Below are 21516 nucleotides of genomic sequence, written 5' to 3' on the forward strand. Positions count from 1 at the left end.
AGAGTGATTACAAAGACATGTGACCCCCAATAGATAATGGAAGACAAAAATTTGGTTATATGTCTTCACGAGGAAAGAGTTTATCTCCGAGTCCTTTGCCGCTGACCTCTAGGGGGGCCATTTGTTGGTACTTGGGGACACTAAAAAACAATGGGGAAAGATCGACTGCTCCTCTGGAGGCCACAAAAGGGGTCAGGTACGTCTCAGTACTATTCAGTTATGATTTGTTTCTGTGATAAAAGAAAATGAGATCTCTGGCTGCTGTACCCTGGGCTTTGCAGAGCTGATTGCAAAAAGGATTCAGTACAGAGTAGATGACAGAGAAACGGGGCCCTCAATTCTCTTGTTGAAATGAGTTCACACACATAAACACACGTGGGTAGAATTCTGCCTGGTGAAACGGCTACTCCTTCTGCTAATTATCCTCATCTAACAATTTCCAACCAGCTCCTTAAGAAACAGCAAGGGATTTGGGATTGAATCAAATGAAGCTCCGAAAACACCACATTAATTCTGTGCTATTACTTGGCAATTCCATCACAGAATCTCAGATAAGAGTGGCCGGGATAGTCCCTGAAGAGATGCTCAAACATTAATAATTTAAAATATTGATCATCTATCAAATCAAAGTAAAACACTCTTTCCAAGGAAGACAAAGCCCTTGCTAATCTGGGCCCTTCCTACCTACCTTCTGAGGTCTTCTCCTCCCGTGGACCTTTCTCCTGCCCTGCACCCTCCCTCTCACTTTCTGTCCCTTGACTGTGCCAAGCTCATTACCACCCCAGGGCCTTTGTGCCTACTGGCCCTCTGACTGGGATGACTTTCTCCAGACTTGGCATGGCTCTCTCCCTCATTTCATTTAGTTCACCACCTCAGAGAAGACTTCCCTACTATGCAATCTAAAATAGTCCCTTTCTTCTATCCCACAAAAACATGAGTTCCATGAATGCAGGGACTTAGCTGCACCACTTGCTATCCCTGTTATGCCAAGGGACGCAGAATACATGGGAGGACTTTAAGATGTTGAAAGAGAGAGACACAGATTGGTGGATTGATATCTGGGAAGCCGTGTGTGCTGGGGAGGATGTGAATGGCTCATTTGGTCACGACGTTAGCTGGTGGCTGATTTATTTTTAGGAAGGCCTCGTGGAACGGTGTCACCTCAGGAATTGTTTGACAGGAAGAAGGAAGGATTTAATTAGCTAGAACAAAGAGGACAATAAAGCTATGCTGCTCCGTAAATCAACTTTAAAAACATCTGAGGTTGGCCTAGACACTAAAAGGGATTTTCATGCGTGCAGACAGAAAACAGGTACACGTTAAACGACAAGGATTCACACAAGAGCTGATCCTGGGAGCCCGGCCTCACCGCACAGCTTAGCGAAGGGTGCTGCCTGGCGAGGAGCACCGCGCTGTGGCCAGAGAGGCCCTGGGGTCTCTGCTGTCATCACGGCTCATCCTGGGGGAACATGGGGCTCCTCGAAAGAGGCGCCAGGCACAGCCTGAGCCAGCATGTCCCCCTGCCCACAGTAGAGGCCACCTGGTCCCCAACACATGGCCACTATGTTCTCAAAGAGCACTGTCATGTGGCAGTTCCCTTGTCCTCCCAAGAGCCCTGAGCCTGTGTCAGAAAGGGAAGGTCAGAGGGAGAGAAGGGCCCGTCACAGCCAGAACAATGCCACGTCCTCTGACGTCCACATTTGATATCCAATTATTTTCATGCAAAAAGAATCCCCGTGGAGAAGGCAAAAGGCAAGGGTCCTATTTATGTAGGAGACAAAAAGTAAAGACGGGCTAAATGTGGGTGAATGAAAATCACTCCGAATGCTTTTTAGAGTAAAGGTAGACGAGGCCGATGCTCAGTGAACCTGACAGGCCTTCCTGCGCACCAGGGGCTGTGCCAGGCCTGGGGGTTAATGTTGAAGGCACAACAGAGCCATAGGCCCTGCCCCCAGAGCGTTCATGTCTAAAAACCTAGTTCAGCACTCAGGAGAGCCAGCGCCACCTGCCAAGCACTGAGCGTTGAACGGTTCACATCCCTAAGTTCCTCACCACAGCCTCTCAGGTATTTATCATCCATTATTTTGTACTAAGGCTTGGCACTGACTTTTACTCAGAATAACAGTCAAAGTCTTCACAAAATCTTCCTGGCCCCATGTGATCTACCCACCCCAGTCTCTCGAGCCTCATCCCCCCACACCAACCCCAGCACTGCTCCTGTAAGTCCCCAGATACTCACCTGCCTCAGGGCTCTTGCACCTACTCAGCCTGCACTGCCCTTACTGCTCATTGCTGCCCTGAGCCTACTTCAAGTCTCTGCTCCCAGCCACCTTCTGAGGAGGGTGTCCCCAAGCATCCTATGTGACAATGTAGTCTCCAACCCTGTCACTGTTGACTCTTCCCGCTTTGGTTGATTTTTTATAAAACATCTGTCATCTAACATATTGCTTTTTTAAAAAACTAAGATATTTTCTATCTTCCTCCACTGGAATGTAAGCTTGGAGAGAGCAGATTTCTTTTGTTTTTTTTTTTTTCTGTTTTGTCTACTTGAGGATCTGCCCCCAGCACCAGGCAGGTGCAGGGAGGCTGCAGAACAAACACGCAGTGAGCAGGTAGGTGATTGGTGTTATGAAGGAGCTGCCAGAGCCCGGGAGCTGTGTAGAACAAGTCAGGTTCTCCAAACCCAGTCCCAGGCTTGAGAACATAAGTCAAAGGACATAAGTCGGTGTCCCCACGGCAGTGTTTTCACATCTGCTACAGAACAAGGGGAAGTCTCTGCAGCCCAAGCCGGAAGGCAGAACCAGCCCAGCCTCAGCCCTCACCTGGAGGGCTCTGCCAGCCAAGCCACCTCTGTCCTCAGAGACATCTGCGAGCACCACCACAGTGGGCACAGGTGCTTGCAGACAAAGCTGGATGGCCAAGGACAGGGCCCACAGGTGACAGTCCCACAGGTTAGGAATGGTGCACTGGAAGGAAAGCAGGAAAATCAGCAAAGCCCTGAGGTCCGCCATCGGGGTTGTGGGGATGGGAGGAAAGCACGCTTAGCACACGGGATGGAAGAAGCATGCGGAGGCCAGAGACACACTCCCAGGAAAGACGACAAAAGCTAAGAGTTGAACTGTCAAAGGTGCAGATCTCTGAAAGGACTCAGAGCATAGATGATGTGACAGAAGACACACACACACACACTCACACACGTACACACTCTCTCTCTCTCTCTCTCTCTCTCACACACACACACACACACACACACACACACACACACACCCAGGGCTGCAAAGCAGGGGTCTAAAGCATCACAGGGGCATCGATGCCTTTTTTAAAAATCACCATTTCATCCCATGCTGCTTCCTTGGCTTGTGAGTTAGGTGTTTCACTAACAGAGACAACTATCCGCCATCAAAATCTCTCACACTTCAGACCAGTTTCATTTTAAAAATTGTCTGTTTTAGTTCAGAATGGCAAATGCAAGGCAAAATGCAAGAATTAAACTTTAAGCAAGATCCTGGCATCCTGAGTATTTACTGTGAGTGCTGCTGTACTATGCACCATAGTATTTTTTTTAAGTTGTATTTTATCTCATGGTGGAAAAGTCCTGTGGTAGAGGTCACTACTGCTCTCGAATCTCATTAAGTTTGAACTATAAGCAGGTAATAACCAAACTGCCAAAATGTGTAATGAGGCAAAAATATCATAATTAATAGACCTGACTTTGGGAATACTCAACATTTAATAGGTGATATTTTAGAGCCATAATTTCTAGTTTCTAATGATGGCTGGAAATGATTAAGCTTTTGTAATGCCAGCTATAATAAAAAGTAAAGAGAGAGCCAGCAGGTTAATGCTTTCTGCTTACAGGTAACCAACGGGCTCATTTGTTAAATGCTGTATGTTTGCTGCATCCGATTAATTTTCTATTTAAGCCAAATTTTTTTTCCACATCATAGAACTAACCTGAAGTTGTTCTTTTCACATTTATCTTAGACTTTTTACCAGTGTAAAATAATTTATACTGCAACCAAGAGCATATAAGGGGGCATGGCCCAGAGTGAGGTGGGAGCCCAGACCTGAGCAGAGGTGTCTGCCAACCCTGGAGCTGGTGGCTCCAAGACCATCACAGTGTGACATTTAAGCCAGGGCCTCTTTTCTGGCCTTAAACTGTCTAGTACCCATGCTTCTGGCAATAACCACGTCCCCTGCAGCATACAAACAGAAGCATGAAAGGTCAGAATTAAGAGAGATATTTAAAAGGCTCACTTACAGTCGTTAGGTATAGTAAGTGGAAGTTAAAGGCTTCTGCAAGGTGTGAATGTGTGCACCTGCACCCCCTGAGGTGGGCCTGCGGAATGGCCCAGATTCCCTTTCCAGGTGGTCCTTCCAGGACAGATTTGAGAACTGGCAAGCTTTGTCCCTGCCGATCTTGTACTTGACAGAAAATTCAACATGGCTAATCAGGAATTCGTGTGACATTCATCAAGCACCTGTGATGTGCAGGGCAGGGTTTCAAGTAGAGGGCTCAGGAGAGGAACGAAGCCCAGTGCTGGCCCTCGAAGAGCTCCAAGCCAGGAAGAGCCAGGCTTACTTATTTGGATTGCACCGCCTACTCTACGCTTGCTTCTGTGCATGTCCACCACTGCCATCATTCGACTGAGCAGAAGCCCCCTCCTTCATATTAAACTAGACGAGCTTCAAAGTCCTCATGCTGAGCTGGAGAATGGATTCATAATTGCAGGTATGAAATGAGAAGCTGACAAGTCTCAGAGCCAGTTTCTTTTAGAATGACACTAGTAGCTTTCAACAAAATCAGTAGCAACTGGCTGCTCCAGTAAGAAGAGGCAGCCTGGGAGTTTTCGAATGGAAAGGGGAGCTGACCAGCCGGGCGGCCAGCATCTTGGCTCCAGCCCTGTCTGACTTGGGACATGCTGCTCACCCGCTCCAGACACACATCCCTCATGCCGTAAGTGAGGGGCTGGGGCAGAACCTGCAAGGTCTCCTGCAGCTTCATGATTTACGATCCTATTGACAGCCACTCGGCTTTCATTGCTACTGTGTTCCAAAGGTCCAGAGAAGAACCGAGCAGACTAGAGTCCACCCCCACTCTCACCTATGACCATGCTCAGTGGGCAAAGACATCCTGGGAAACAGGAGCACCTTTGAGGAAACCCAACGCAAAGAAGCCGGAGACTCACCAGCACTGATGGAGCACATTACATGTCTGCTACCATTTGCATATGATTTGTCCCCCAGGGTTCATGTGAAGGAGACGTGGTCCTCAGTGTAGTGACGTCAAGGTGGAGGGGCCTAGTGGGAAGTGCTTAGGTCCTCGGGAGTACTGCCCTCAGAAGTAACTGATGTGATCGTCATGGGTCCCAGTTGCTCCCTGGCTACCTGTCTCACCATGTGACTTTTTCCTCATATGTTCAACCAGTGATGTCATTTGCCACGATGTGATCCAGCCAAATGGGCCCTCACCAGAGGTTGAATCAATAAGGCTACCCATCCCAGACCTGGAGCCTCCAAACCTATCAGCTAAATAAGCCTCTTCAATATAAAGACTCAGCCTCAGACATTTCATTATAGTAACAGAAAACAGGCCAATACTATCGCCACCCTGGTCACTGAGGGGACACAGGAGCTCTGAGTAAGAGGGAAATAACTGAAGTGGAATCTGTATGTGGTGTTAGCAATAAGCACAATGGTCTTATTTTATAATTTGAGCAGCAGAATCAATCAAGGAACTTTCAATATGCATTCTGATGTGATATTAGTGTTCTAGGAACAAAGTGTCAATTAAAGCCAAAACAAAAGGCTTAAAGCAGGGTTTCTCAACCTTGGCACTAATGACACTTTATTGTGGGAAGCCACCTGCACATCCGGGATGTTTAGCAGCCTTCTACCAGATGCCAGTAGAATGCCTCCCTCCAGATATTGCCCATGTCCCCTGGGGACAAATTATCCCCAGTTGAGACCACCACCTTAAAGAAAGACATCAATGTATTCATTTCATCAGTAACTTTTTAAAATCCATACAACTCCGTATATAAAGTTAAAAGCCAAGAATGTACAACTAATTCCCTTATTACATGAAGAATTCCAGAGATCAACACCTTAGTAAAAAGGCAAAGAAATTACCCAGCAAATACAGAATCGTGCTATTTTCTTTCACCTTAAATAACTTTGCATGTTTATTTGCATTTATGTGAAAGGAAAGTGGGGAAGGAAGGAAAGGAAAGGAAAGCAAAATGAATCACTATTTTAGTAAATGGTCTGAGTAGCAGAATCAATTAGGGAACTTCTTAAAATGCAGATTCCCCAGCTCTAAACTGATAATCAGAAATTCAGACTAGAAATCTGTATCGTTCAACATTGCTCAGATGATTCTGATGCACCTGGTCCAAACCCAAAATTTAGAAACTGTTGTTATAAACCAAGGATGGAAAACTATAGCCATGGGACAAATCCACTCTGTTTTGGCAAATAAAGGTTTACTGGAATCAGCCTCAGCCACCTGTTTTGCCTGACCACTCACAGCACACTGCACCACTGCTTGAGCTATTCTGGCCACAAATATATGAAAAAAATATTTATTGCTTGGCCCTGGCCCTCTAGTCCACCATCCCCTGATCTAGGTGGCATGGACTTGGTGTTTAATAGAAGAAAGAAAAGAGGTAAGTGGGGTCACCTGGGAAGACTTCAGAGAAGGACATCATCCTGAGCAGGGCCATATAAGTTCGACAGCGAGAACATCTATTTTGTTTGTTTGTTTGTTTGTTTTTGTTTAACCCTATTCTACTCTCTCATTGGGCTGGCAGCACCAAGTCATTAAATAACAGAAGGAACTTTTGCAATACAATTTATTCTTCCAATCATTATCACATGCAGGAATGCAGCAGAATGAATCTTGTCACTGAGAAAGGAGTACTTCCTCTACCACGGAGCAAGACCACAAGGAAGGGTCATATTCCCATCATTCCGTCCACGGAGGGAACGTGGACCCTCCCGCTACCTTCCCACTATCAACTGCACTAAATGCATGTGAGTGCTGGGCAGCCCAGAGCAGAGGCTAGACACAGAAATAGGTGGAAGGACCATGGGCTGGGAAGGGTCACAGAGTCCAAGGGGCCTGGAACCAGCAGGCAAGCCCCTATCTGCACCTTCCAGCTGGGAGAGAGCCCAACACAGGTGAAAACAACACAGAGAAAACCTGGGCTTCCACTCACGTGGACATGACCTTGGAAGAGGTAAGGAACTTGCCTGGGGCTCAACATTCTCACCTTAAAAAAAGATAGGACCAGAGAGCTCTAATGTCCTTGGATTTCCTAGTGTAGTGTTTCTGTGTTGGATGGAAATAGTAATCACACTGGTTATAAGTGTCATCTTTGAGCTAAAAGGGAAATGAACAATGTTGGGTCCAACTGTCACAGTATTTTTGTCTTAAAAAAGGAATTTTTCCCACTTTCTTCAATAAAGATCTCAACTACATTCCACACCAACTGCTTCCTCACTTGGAGTAAAGATATGAAAAAAAAAAAAAAATCACTGTGTGCTCATGCCAGGAGGACACCCAGCCAAGAACTGCAGCCCAAGAACTTTTTTTCAAATCCAAATAATAAAAATTCTCATTCCCTTTACTGAACCCAAACTATATATCTTCCTGAAATACACATTCCTGTGTTTTGATGTTTCTTTATTTCTGGGTTAAGTGCTCTAAATCCACTCAAAAAAAATTTTCAGAGACCCACCTGGGCAGCCGATAGTGGAGTCAGCTCTCTTGAAGCCAGACTGTCCTGATTTTGGCATGTGTGTTGAGTTACTTTTTTAGGAAATTTCAAGCACATTCCGACTTGTGACTTTGAAATAAATGCGTGTAAAAATAAACTCTTCGGTGTCTAATTGTTTCCTACGTTCTCAAGGTGTCTAAAACATACAGCATTTTGAAATTATCTTGAAGAATTGCAGTTTGTTTCTTTAAGCCTGGTTAACAGGGCAGTCAACCATCATCCCAATGAATCTTGAAGCCCTGCTCAGTTGCAGATGCATCAAGAATTAAATGAATTTTTCTTCAAGAACAGGCCTGCCGTCTGTCCCTGGGTTTCCATATTTAACACAGTTTGGAAGGATGGCACTAACTACACTTACTAGTGGAGGCACTCTAACCTCAAATGACATCTTCTCCTTGTTATTCAAAGACCAATTTCTTGAATCAGAAATTTGCAAAACAATTCTAGTGCATTTATTTTGGCTTCAGATCTCAGGGGAGTCACTTGTACACTGTAGCCAACTCCTTTTACAAAAGAACAATGCCTGGAATACAGGAAACACGGAAACCTGCTTCTCCCTGCCTGCTCCTGAGAAGAAGCCTGCAGGCGAACAGGGAGTCAAATTCCTGTGAAGTTTGCACAATTGTCTCCACGGATGTAGAATTAGACCAGAGACCCTGCACCTAATAGGAAACAAAAAGTAGGCCCAAATCTTCATCATGTCAGATTTAGCCCCTACTTCCTTAACAAGACTCCTAAAGAAATAAAATGAAGAGTCAATAAATAGGATGGGTTCAAACTGAAACCCTTCTTCTCAGCAAAAGAAAGAGTTGGGTGAAGAGAGAGCCTATAGAATAGGAGCAAATTTTTACCACACACATCAGATAGAGCATTAATCTCCAGGATATGTAAAGAACTAAAAAACTTAACACTAAAAAAACAAATAACCCAATCAATAAATGGGCTAAGAAATTGAACAGACACTTCTCAGAAGAAGACATACAATCGATCAACAAAAATGTAAAAAATGTTCAACATCTCTAGCAATTAGAGAAATGCAAATTAAAACTACTCTAAGATTTCATCTCACTCCAGTCAGAATGGCAGTTATTAAGAATACAAACAACAATAAGTGTTGGCAAGGATGTAGGAAAAGAGGCACACTTCTATATTGCTGGTGGGATGGCAAATTGGTGCAACCAATCTGGAAAGCAATATGGAGATTCCTTGGAAAACTTGGAATGGAACCACCCATTTGACCCAGCTAACACATTCCTCAGTTTATACCCAAAGGACTTAAAAACAGCATACCACAGTGATGTAGCCACATCAATGTTTATAGCAGCACAATTAACAATAACTAAACTGTGAAACCAACCTAGATGCTCTTCAATAGATGGATGGATAAAGAAACTGAAGTATATATACACAATGGAATATAACTCAGCATTAAAAAAGAATAAAATCATGGCATCTGCAGGTAAATGAATGGAGTTGGAGAATATCGTGCTAAGTGAAATAAATAAGCCAATCCCAAAAAAAAAAAAACAAAGGCCAAATGTTTTCTCTGATAAGTGGATGCTGATCCATAATGAGAGTATGTAGAATTAGACCAGAGACCCTGCACCTAATAGAGGAGCGAAGCATGGGAGGAATGGAGGAACTCTGGATAGGGCAAAGGGGAGGGAGGGGAAGAAAGGGGCATGGGAGCAGGAAAGATGGTGGAATGAGATGAACATCATTACCCGAGGAACACGTATGAAGACACAAATGGTGTGACTCTACTTTGTGTACAACCAGAGAAATGAAAAACTGTGCTCCATTTGTGTTCTATGAACTGAAATGCATTCTACTGTCAAGTATAACAAATTAGAACAATTTAATTAATTTAAAAAAAGAAAGAAAAGAAAAGGCCTCTGATTAAAGTCAACCTCCTTCTAGAGCAAAGGATTTGGCCCACTAGGAAGGGAAGGAATCTTCTTTAAACTGGCCAAGTATCTACTTAAAAAAAAAAAAAAAAACTGCAACAAACATAATACTTATTGGTGGCATGTTGAAAGGTTTCTCTCTGAAACCAAGAACAAAGCAAGGGTGTTTACCATCACCTCTCCCATGGAATGCTGCACTGAAGGTCCTACCCAAGGCCATGAGGCAAAAGCAAAAAGCAGGTAAATGAATTGAATGGGAAAAGGAGCTGTCACCATTCATAGTCTATAATGTTTTAAGCAGATAAATTATTAGTATATGAAACTTCAGCAAGTTTGCTAGATATAAGGTCAAATTTTTTAAATATTTATTCTTTAGTTGTAGTTGGACACAATACCTTTATTTTATTTATTTTTATGTGGTGCTGAGGATCAAACCCAGGGCCTCACATGTGCTAGGGGAGTGCTCTACTGCTGAGCCACAACCCCAGCCCTCAATTTTTTTTAAATTGCATCATCTTAGCCACAAAAAATAATTTTTTAAAACGATGCTGTTTAAAACATATCCAAAAAAAATCAAATACTAAGGAATAACTCAAATAAAAAAAATACAAAGAAGTTGTAGTTGAGTGCCATCTCTCCAAACTGTTAAATATGGAAACCCAGAAAAATTTCAAATGTAAGGAAGTGGGTGCAGGGGAGAAAAGAGGAATGAAAATGACCAAATTATACTGTTGTATTGTGTGCATGTACAAATACAGAACAACAAATCCCACTATTATGCATGATTATAATGTATGAATTTAAATTTTTAAAAAACATATATTTATAGAGAGAGAGAGACAGGGATATTCTAGTCAGAGATCAGAACACTCAATATTACAGAGATTCGCATTTCCCACCAAAGCTGTCTAGGAGTTCAATGCGGTTGCAGCAAAAATCACAACTCTCCTCCCCTTCCTCCTCCTCCTCTTCCTGTATAAATAGTCCAACATAGCCCAGATATTCTTGAATTAGCAATGTAGGAAAGCTTGGTGTATACAAGGTCAAGAACTTGAAAGCTATGGTGATTAGAACAGTGTGATGTTGGCAAAGAGATGAACAGACGAATGTAATACATGGGAAACAGAATTAGTCACATATAAACAGAATGGTGGGATAAATAGGATCTTTTTAATAAACTATATTGATATGAAGAAAAAATGAAGACTTTTTACACATAAACAAAAAAAATCCAAATTGGACTGTAGATCTGAATATGAAAGATAAAATTTAAGCTTCAAAGAGATAACAGAAAAGCATATCTTCATAACCTCAGAGTAAGCAGATAATTAACAACCAAGATACAAAGAGCACCACCTGTAAGAAAGGACATCGAAGAACTGGATGGAACAGAGTCATGAACTACTTCTCATTAAAGCACACCAAGGCGAGAATAGGCAGGCAAGCCACTGGGCAGAGGGAGACAGGTGCAGAGGGAGACAGGTGCAGACCTGCAGCCCACAAGGGGCTCTTTCTCTCCTCCAGAGAAGTCCTGACAGCCCTGAAGGCAGGGGTGATCCAGCCCACAGAGCATGCACAGGAGATCTGAATGGTTTTCTTTACCAAAAAAAATAGGTCCAAAGGGCTAATAAATATTTTTTTAAATTACCCAATTTTATCAGTAATTAGAGAAATACAAATTAAAATCACCCAGGAGCCCACAATCTATTTACCAAAGACTGACAATGCCAAATATGAGGATCTAACAGCAAGGGAGACATGTTGTTATGGGGCTTGGGGAAACCACTGGTTACCTATCAAGGCTGAATGAGGTATACCCTGTGGCCCAGAGAGCCACCTCCACCTCCTAGATAAACACAGGCAAGGCACACAGACAGGCAGATGCAGAAACACTCGGAGTCTCAGGATGTGTGAGAGCCATGAAGTGGAAACCACCCAAGTGTCTTTTTAAGAGCAGAATATATATGGCATTTGCCAATAAGTGGATGGAGCTGGAGAATATCGCGCTAAGCAAAATAAGCCAATTCCCCCCAAAACCAAAGGCCAACTGTTTTCACTGATATGTGAATGCTAATTCACAATAAGCGGGAGGAGCAGGGGTTACTAGGGAAGAATAGAGTTACTTTAGATTCCGTAGAGGGGAGTGAAGGAAGGGGAGGGGATAGGGGGATAGGAAGGAGAGTGAAACCAAGCAGACATTAGTGCCTTCTGTACATACATGACTGCAGGGCCGAGGTGATTCTACAACATGTACAATCAGAAAAGTGAGACATTACACCCCATTTATGTATAATATATCAAAGTACATAAGTGCATTCTACTGTCATATATAACTATTTAAAACGAAATTTTAAAAAAATAAAAAGAGTAGAATATATAAATTGTAGAGTATCACATCAAAAATTACTAAGTAGTCATGAGGTAGTTCTTACCATAGATATATGCAATGATTTTAATAAATTCTTCAAACATAATGTGTTTTCTATTTAGGTACAGCTTGCAAAGGACCCTTTTGTGTGTTTACTTTGCAATGCTTTAATTTTTTTCCCAAATACTCAGTATATATTCAAAGCTAGCTTACTTGGACCCACTAGGAAGTCAAAGGTAAGTCCCACCTTTTGCAGCCTCCCTGACCTTCCTTCTCCATACCTTTCCCCATCACTCACTCTGCTCTCCTGCAGTCCAGGGTACTGCAAAACAGGGCCTGACAGGGCAAGGATCCTGGGTTTGTTTTATGCAAACAATAGTATTCTGTTATGAAGCTTGAATTTTCTTTCTTCAAATTGATATTAATTTTAAAAATTAATAATAGCTACCTCGGGCAACAATGTGGTAAAGGAAGCACAGTCATATGATCAGTACAGCCACTAGGAGAGCGGGCTGGCTAGGCATCTACACACACGGATGAATGGCAGAAGGCCTAAGTTACCCATTAACAGGTAACCGGTGAATCATGCACAATTTTATCACATGAAACTAGAGCAAAGAGATGCTCACAAGATGCTGTGTGGGTGATTAACTCACCAAGGGAATTTAGGAAGCTTTCCTGTGTGGAGTGAACCTCAAGGGTCAAGGAAGAACCATGCAAGGAAAGAAATGGGAAAGGGGGTCCTGCCAGAGAACAAGCGCAAAGGCCGTGAGGCATTAAAAAAGTGGTATATTGAGAGAAATGCAAGGAATTCTATTTTGCTGGAGAATATAACACACCATAGACTTTAAAAACAAGATTTACTGAGAAAAATGAAGATCAGTTTGTAGTATGTGATCGTAATGGTTTAGATATGAGGCATCCCCCAAAAGTTCCTGTGTGATACAATGCGAGAAAGTTGAGACGGGAAATGATTGGGTTACAGGAGCCTTAACCTAATCAGTGCATTTATCTTTAGATTAACAGGATGGTAACTGTAGACCAGCAGAGTGTGGCAGGAGGAGGTAGGTCATTGAGGGCGTGCCTTTGGGGTATTCTATTTTGTCCCTGGCGAGTCGAGCTCAGCCTCTCTCTTCTTCCTAGTCCTCACGTTCTGAGCTGTTTCCTCTTCCACCATCATGCTCTGCCTCACTTCCAGCTCAGAGCAACTGACACCTCTGAAACAGTGAACCCCAAATAAACTTTTCTTCCTCTAAAACTGTCCTTTTGGTCACAGCAGAAAAAAAAAAAAAAAAAAAAAGTTGTCTGCCAGGAGGGTGATGCATGTGATGGGGTCAACTTGGGGACACGAGGAGGCATCAGAATCCCTGCAGTCATCCAGGGAGAACGGATGGAGCTCGGGGGAGGGTCCATGCAGAGACAGGAGGAGGCAGCCTGGTAAATGGGTGAGGAAGCTAGCTGGTGGGACATGAGAGGCAAAACAGGGCAGAAGCTGTGTGTGGAAACGCCTAGGATTCTGACTTAGACAACCAGGCAAATAGTAGGGTCACTCACTGAAATATGGACTCGGGGAAGAGCAGGTCTGAGACGGCTCAGGAAGCTGGGACTGCTGATTTGAAGCAGAAAGCTACCTACGTGTCTAAGGAACAGTGGGTGATGTCCTGAAGTAGCTGTAAACACAGATTGGGTGCTCAGAAGAAAGGAACAAGCCAATTCTCCTAAATTACCAGAATACGGGGGTGGGTGACCCTCTCATGTACTGCAGGAATTGGGGAGAGGGCAACAGCATAGGCTGGGAGGGGTCAGACAGAGGAGGTAGCAAAAGATTAGAAAGAAAACAGGAAAAAGGGAGAGGAAGGGCATGAGTAAAATGTGTTAAGGGACCATAAGTACCTTTAAGTGCACTAACTCATTTTCTCCTAAAAAAATAAAACACAAATAAAAACTGCTTAGTAGATAGTCTTTCTAAGCCATAGTTCCCTATGGAGAAATGAAGACACTGAGTAGATATTCCAAAGCCCACACAGATGTCAGAGCTGTGATTTGAACCCAAAACAGAAGACTCCAAATGGCTTCATATGGCTCAGAGCCTCTTACCTTATCTCCTTAGGTAGAGAAGTGGTTTTGGGGAGAAGAGTGTGGCCAATTGCCCTGGGCTATACAGAACAAATTACCGGAAAGCAGACACTGGATTTGACCCTGGCTACATAGAGGAGAGCAGTTAAAGTAGTTCTAAAGGCTACCATTCTGTGGATCAAGGGATGGAAGAAAGGATGCATGGGACACAGTGGGAAGGGGACTATGACCCCGATCAGCTGTCCCTTAAAGCCAGAGGTTTTCTTCCATAAAGAACAAAAAAAAAAAAAAAAACCTTTATGGTTTGAAAGAAAGAAGAAACAAAAGAAAAAAATAGTAAATTCACAAAAGCCTTACAAACTAGAAACTATGAAGGAAAGAAACAAAGAAGGACAAGAAGGTCAGGACAGAAGACAGAAGGACAGTCAGCAACAGACGGGAGTCTACAGTCCAGCAGTGAGGGCGGAGTGGGAGGATGGGGTGGAAAGGCACCATTACCCTGACCTTCAAGCCCTGTCACACGGGACAGCCTACAAGACTGTCCTTCCATTCGTCGTCTTACAAGGCATAGAGGGGTCACCTCCACCATGAGCAGCTGACTCTTACATCACCAGAGAGCTGGCACCTGTAAAATTACGTCTGCAGAAGCAGCATAATGGGGTGCTATAGTTTCAGAGACACTACAATACTGATCATCCAAATTATCTCTTTAAAAAATGCAAATATTTAGCATTTCCAATTAAGACATGAAATTAGAAGGCTAGAAAAGCCCACGGGGGAAATTGTCAGTAAAGAATAACTATAAAGAAAAAAAAAAAAAAGAATAACCATAAAGAATGAAGAGCTTTTCAGCAAACTAATTTTTGAGCACAGAACATCTTCCGATTGTTTTAAGACTTTTGATGAAACCAACCTCATTTATGAATGCTTGCCAACTGGGACCATGTGAAATGTTACAGTATAAAGATTACAGACATCATAACCTACCTTGCATGTGCAAATGCTGTAGGCTCCCAGAAAAGAAAAACTTTCTTTATGGAAAATTTCACTACTCAGGACATTTTTATTGGTGCACATTAATTATACAGAATGGTGGGTTTCACTATGCCATGTTCATGCATACATAAAAATAATTTCATCAATATCACTCTCCAAGAATAAACAGATGGTCAGACCCTTCTACAGTTAAAAATGTATTTTTTAAAAAATAGATAAAATAAAAAATTCTTCAATTCAAAGGTGAGTTTTGAAGGGAGGTATGGGAGAAAGAGGCTATTCAAGTTCCAAACATGGTAAGAGAATCCACACCACAGAAGACGCTGCATGGCCACAGAGATTATGGACCTGGAAAGAAGACCTAAGGGGCTAGGGCCTTGGGTCCTGGAAGTCACCTGAGGGTGGAGACGTGACCTGGAGAAGAGGGGTGGCTCTACTGGACCACATATAAAGCCATTCGGGCCTCCAAATCTGCCTAGAAAAAAGGATGAAAGGGGAACGAGATAAACCCATGAACAGAAAAACTGACACTTCTCCAGGATCTTTGAATGAAAAAAGAGTTGTCCAGGAGTAATCAAAACCTCCCACCTCAATGTCCCTTGTGAAAAACAATATTCCTTGATGTGGACATTGTAAGCCAAGAAATTAACATTAAAAACTTGCTAGAGAAGATAATGCTAAGTGAAGTTAGCCAATCCCCAAAAAACAAATGCCGAATGTTTTCTTTGATATAAGGAGGCTGATTCATAGTGGGATAGGGAGCGGGAGCGTGGGAAGAATATAGGAACTCTAGATAGGGCAGAGAGGTGGGAGGAGAAGGGAGGGGGCATGGGGTTATTAATGATGGTGGAATGTGATGATCATTATTATCCAAAGTACAGGTATGAAGACACGAATTGGTGTGAATATACTGTGTATATAACCAGAGATAATAATATGTGTAATAAGAATTGTAGGGCTGGGGTTGTGGCTCAGTAGTTAAGTGCCACTGGGTTCAATCCCTGATACCAAAAAAAAAAAAAAAAAAAACACTCTGAACCACATGAGGGAAAATTGAAAACTGCACAGTATGCAGAATTGCAGGTTAAAAAGTCAACAAAACCCTGTCCCCTGCTGCATAAATGTCCATCGTAAAATAAAGTGAAAGGCTTAAAGTTGATCTGAAACTTTAGTTTTCACACTTTACTTCTTTAACTGACCTGATTAACTGTCCTGATACCTTTAGTAAGAGGACTTCTTCCACAGAAGATTAATAGCTAATAATAGCTAAGAATTCCAAATGCTTACATTATGCCCGGCACAGTTCTCAGTGTTTCCTGGTACTAACCCATTTAATCTTTGCTGTAACCCTATAAGGCAGGAACCATCATCTGCATATTATCTCTGAGCCTCAGAGACTGAGTAACTTGCAATGGTCCTACTGCTAGGGACATGATGAGAATACTAACCTAGGTAAAACAACACAGTTTCAATCAAAATTGCACATTTTCTAATATATCAAATTAGATCTAAAACTCACACAGATGAAAAGACCAAGTATTTTCAAAAATGATTTTGGAAAAGACTTGTTTTTTTATATATTTGTGATAATTGTAACTTGCAATCCCGGCAGAGGGGTAGATAAATTGGACAATGTCAGAAAACAGAGCACACAGATTTACCCTACAAAGAAATTTAGATAGAACAGGGAAGGCATTAAAAATCAGTGTTGAAAAGATAAACCTTTTAGTAAGTGAAATTTGCATAATGGTTGATCCTTATGGCAACATAAATATCTAGCTCACTCCCATGCATGCACACATACCCACTATTAATTCTGTGTTCAAAACACAACCTCAAAACCTTTAAATCGGGGTAGGAAAACTACAGCTTACTAGCTAAATCTGCCCCTGACCTGATTTTGTAAATAAAGTTTTAATAGAACAAAGTCACATCCAATAATTTATTCAGTGTCTATATCTGCTTTCCCACAGTTAGAGTTGTGCATAGATAGTGGATAGCAAAACAGGCAAGCAGTTAGGGCAATAGCCCCATAAAGCCTTCTCTAAATATAAAGGCCACACCATGAGATTAACCTATCAAAACATTCCAGAGCCCTTTGTCCCAGAGCAGAAGCTGGGGTGGGGGTGGGGATTGCAGGGGAGAGGAATACAGGCTGCAGACTCCAGGGCTAAAAGGGCACAGTCAGTCATAAGGATGTGGACCAATCACCGTGGCATTTTTCCTACACCTGATTAGCACAGATCTCAATCAATGCTCCCCCCAGTAGCTCTATAAGCCCTACCCTTAGGTGGCAACCTGCTCGAAGGCCCCCTTTTGCCCAGCAAGAGCTTTGCTTCTTTTCTCCCCACTTGGATAAATCTCACTCTTTTACACTCGCTCTTCATTGTCTGTGGATGTCATTCTTTGAATGAGTCAAGAACCTGGAAAGAAGTCACTGGCAGGTGGCTGGAGTCTGCCACAACACTACAGAGTTGCAATCCAGCCAAATCTGGCTTCCCACTGCTGAAGAACCCAGTCCTGCCAGCTGAGGGGGGCCCTCTAAAGCTGGGGGCACCCCTTGATGTGAGGCAAAGGAACCCTGCTGACAACTACACCAGTAGAAGCAAGAATCTAATTTCATCTCTAAATCCGGTTTCAGTTGCAACACAGAAGGTGTGGCCTGAAATATAGCCATGCAATGCATAATGGTGTTTTGGCCAACAACAGACCACGTATACCACAGTGGTCCATGCATTCTTCCAGCTAGACCAGGCGTGCAGCACTGAAGAAGAGGCAAGAAAAGAGAAAGCTGCAGGAGAGGGAAAACAAGAAGCCCCAAGAAAATTCACAGTGAAGGGTTTCCCAGAAGCTTCTGCAGACCTCAACAAGCTCCTTTAAAGGTTTGAAAACACGAGCCCCAGCCCTGAAGGTTTTCATTCATAGAAATGTTCATGGTGCATTTTATCTGCCTGTGAGCAAATCTAGGCTGAAGAAAAGAAACGAGACAAGCACATCACCACACACCTGTTCCTGAAGAGACACCTCCTCCCGGAGAACCTTAGGTAGGGCCCCTTAGTGGGGATCCCAGGAGTGGCCTCGTTGTCACAGAATAGGATGTCTCCATGCATGTCACTGCCCTGAAAACCTCCCACTGGGATAGGGTGCCGAGGTGGAGGACAGAGGTGTGGACACCTGGCTCTAGGTGTGGGTCTAGGCTAATGTGTCCATGTCTTAGTTTTTAACAAAAAAGTTTAAAAAGTAAAGAAATTAAAATATGGAATAGGATATAAAGAAAGAAAACACTTTTGTAAATATTGTTTGTGTTTCAATTAAGTGTTATAAAACAGCCAAAAGTGGTTTAAGTTTATACAGTAAGCTAAGGTTACTCTATTATTAAAGAAAAAAAGATATATCTTTACCAGTTTAGTGTAGCCTGAGGGTACAGTGTTTGTAAAGTCTGAGGTGGTGCCCAGCGATGTCCTGGGCCGGCACCTTCCCTCCCACTCACTCGACAGCCCCATCCAGGTAGGTGCCCTACATGGGGCTACCATTTTTCATCTTTTATACCGAGTCTTTATTGTACCTTAAGTGTTTAGATATGTTTAGATACACGGATACATATCACTGTGTGACAGGCTGCTCCACATAGCCTCAGCTTGTAGCAGGCCATGCCCTCTACACCCTAAGGTGTCAGTACAATGACTAAATCGCCTGACACATCCTCGTTGTTAAGGGACGTGTTACTACACGCAGTCTCTGGTCCTTGGTACATAATTTTCTGATTCTGGCTTTACATAAAATACAGGAAAATATTTTTATGACATCAAGATAGGAAAGAATATCTTAAACAAGACAGAAGAGAAGGTGAATATATTAAGCTGCATGAAAATTTAAATGAATGAGCTAGATCCATGTGTGGAAACCACAAACTACAGAAACATGGTAGCAAGAGGGAAAAAGCGAGATGGGGAAGGATTGTACATTTGTACCTGTTGTAAAAGGACAAAATGCAGAAAACTTATATGCCAACTCAGAATACCAATTGTATCTGGGTAGAGAGGGTAGAAAATGAGATTTGGGAGGAGAAGAGAGGTTTGGAGGTAGGGGTGATGGTTGTCCATTTTACTGGATGTCATATTTAAAAAAAAATCTGAAGCCAATATGTCAAAGTGATACTTATCGAATCTCAGTGGCAGAGGCTGATTATGTTCCTCTTTGTTCTTTTCTGAATGTTTGAAATAAGTAGTTGCTACAGAGGCCTTGTCAACCCAAAGCTGAAAATATTAACTATATGCCCCCCTTATAGAAAAAGTTTACTGACCCCTGCCTGCATGAGGCCCTGAGAATGGGCAGCGTCTCTTGCCCCGAAAGTGCTGGTTCAGGGGCACGATGACAAACACCCAGTCGTGTCAACACCGTCACACACGTGCCTTGCATGGATCAGCTGGTGCAGGAAAGGCAAGGGCAACTTCCTTGCTTGGATTATACAGTCTACTTTTTATAGCTTCAATAAGTAGGGCTAAATAATCATGGAGCTCCCTCAGTGAGACAGGAGTAATGTCTAGAAATATTTTTACTATCTTATTCCCAAGAATTGTATCACTGATTCAACTCATTGGTTAGAAGTGTTCAGAATATGAATTTTATCATGCAAAAAAAATTCATAAGAAAAACCAATCCATCCTGGAAAAAAACTGTAAAACAACTTGAAATAACTGCATAATCTTTAGATGATTATTTCAGTATTGCTTGTGCCTTCAGTTATAAGTGAATATGAAAACTGCCCTGCTACCATTTGTTTTGATGATGGAAAATTCTCAGACTCTAGAATGAGGCACACCCCTTAAACCCAAGTTCAAGTTCTAAGAATAAACACCAAGGATGGGTGCCCTTTGTCACTGAAGAATGTGAATGACCCAGAAAAGGCAGCATTCCTGGTCACTATGTCATGCTGCAAAAATCAAAGGAAGCCTCTAAAGAGCCTCGAGGTCAAAGACACAGAAGAGGAGAGCAGTCTGCTGGAGAAGATGCATTCACTTAAAACGCGGTTCCGAAAGACACCGTCTCCAAGTTCAAAACCGTGTCTGCATCCAGACAGACACTTCTGCTGTTATACTTTCCAGGGGGATCTCTGAGGATTGGCTCAGGTCCTGGGGAACAGCACAAGAGTATCTGCATTTGTCCCATCTGGCAAGGCTCAGAAGTGTACCGTTCCCTGACAGCTTGCTGGAAGACCACCAGCAACTCACCAGAGCTGGATTACAGACTAAGGTCTCTTCACAAGGCTTGGGCACCTTGAGTGACCCTGAGTACAGCTTCAACATCTATCAAATGACAACGGCAACTTATGTTCCCAAGCTGGATGCCGAAGTGTCATATGGCACCATGCTGGAGGTACTGGGGCACCGTGGATTACATCATTTTTACATTTCCAAGAGAAACACAAGATCTACAACTTCTGTCCAATAGCACACAAACTACTAGCTGGAGATAGTTCATGGTTACAATATTAGTGACCATTGTCATCTTTTGGTGGTGTCATATCTTACCAAAGCTGGGTTTACAGCAACTGCCATGATAAAAAAGCAAATTGTCCACAACAATCAATGTGAAACAGGAGAAACAGTGATCTATCCAGAAGCTATTCAGCAGGAAATTGAGGCTACTAATTGAAACAAAGGTATCTTTTTTTCTTGCAATTTTGCATTTTATTTTCAAATAGCTACAAAGTTGTCTGGATTTAAGTTGTTGGATATAACTACTTAATAGATAAAATCATTGGTAACACCTTCCCGCCTTAAACACATTAAAATCACTGTGAACCAAGAAAGTTAGGGAACCTCTGGCTTGGAACACATTGGTTCTTGTGAGGCAATACATCTAACATTTCTCATTGGGCCCAGACTGTAGCTCAGTGGTACACCTCTTGCCTAGCATGGCAAGCCCTGGGTTCTATCCCAAGTACGGCACCAATTTTTTTTTCTTTTTCTTCATAAAGTGTCTGATTTTCTAAATAACTTCCATAAAAATATAAATTTCCAAAGTTCTGAAATTTTAGAAATCTCAACAATCTGGAACCTCAGCTGTCCATCAGTCTTCATCTTTTGAGAGAAAGAGCTGAAATTTCAGAAGACCCCTAGGCGACCCACAGAGGAAGTGACAGAAATCAAGTGAGTTGGCAACACCCGCCATTGGTACAGCCCATGAACGTCCTCACCACCTCTCTCTGAAGCTTCACCCCACTTTATGGAGAAGGAAACCAAGGTCCTAAGAGGGTACATGAGTGCTTGGGCTCAGCTCATGACAGAGCAGAAGTCAAACCAGTCTCCTGAGCCCTTTTCTACCAACTCTTTCCCAAGACGTTCTCACAGGAAACCATCAATAACACAGCGGAAGTTACTCCGTC

At 42.8% G+C, this 21516-nt stretch overlaps 1 protein-coding gene across 1 annotated transcript in view; it reads right to left on the minus strand.

Moving 5' to 3' along the window:
* The window catches only part of Dner (delta/notch like EGF repeat containing), a 288589-nt gene that overhangs the window by 174331 nt on the left and 92742 nt on the right, over positions 1 to 21516 (minus strand). The window lies entirely within an intron of this gene.

The sequence above is a fragment of the Marmota monax genome, unplaced genomic scaffold, assembly GCF_021218885.2.
Source record: "Marmota monax isolate L192 unplaced genomic scaffold, Marmota_monax_Labrador192_F-V1.1 WCK01_AAM20220418_F8-fsc00041, whole genome shotgun sequence".
NCBI classification, from domain to species: Eukaryota; Metazoa; Chordata; class Mammalia; order Rodentia; family Sciuridae; genus Marmota; species Marmota monax.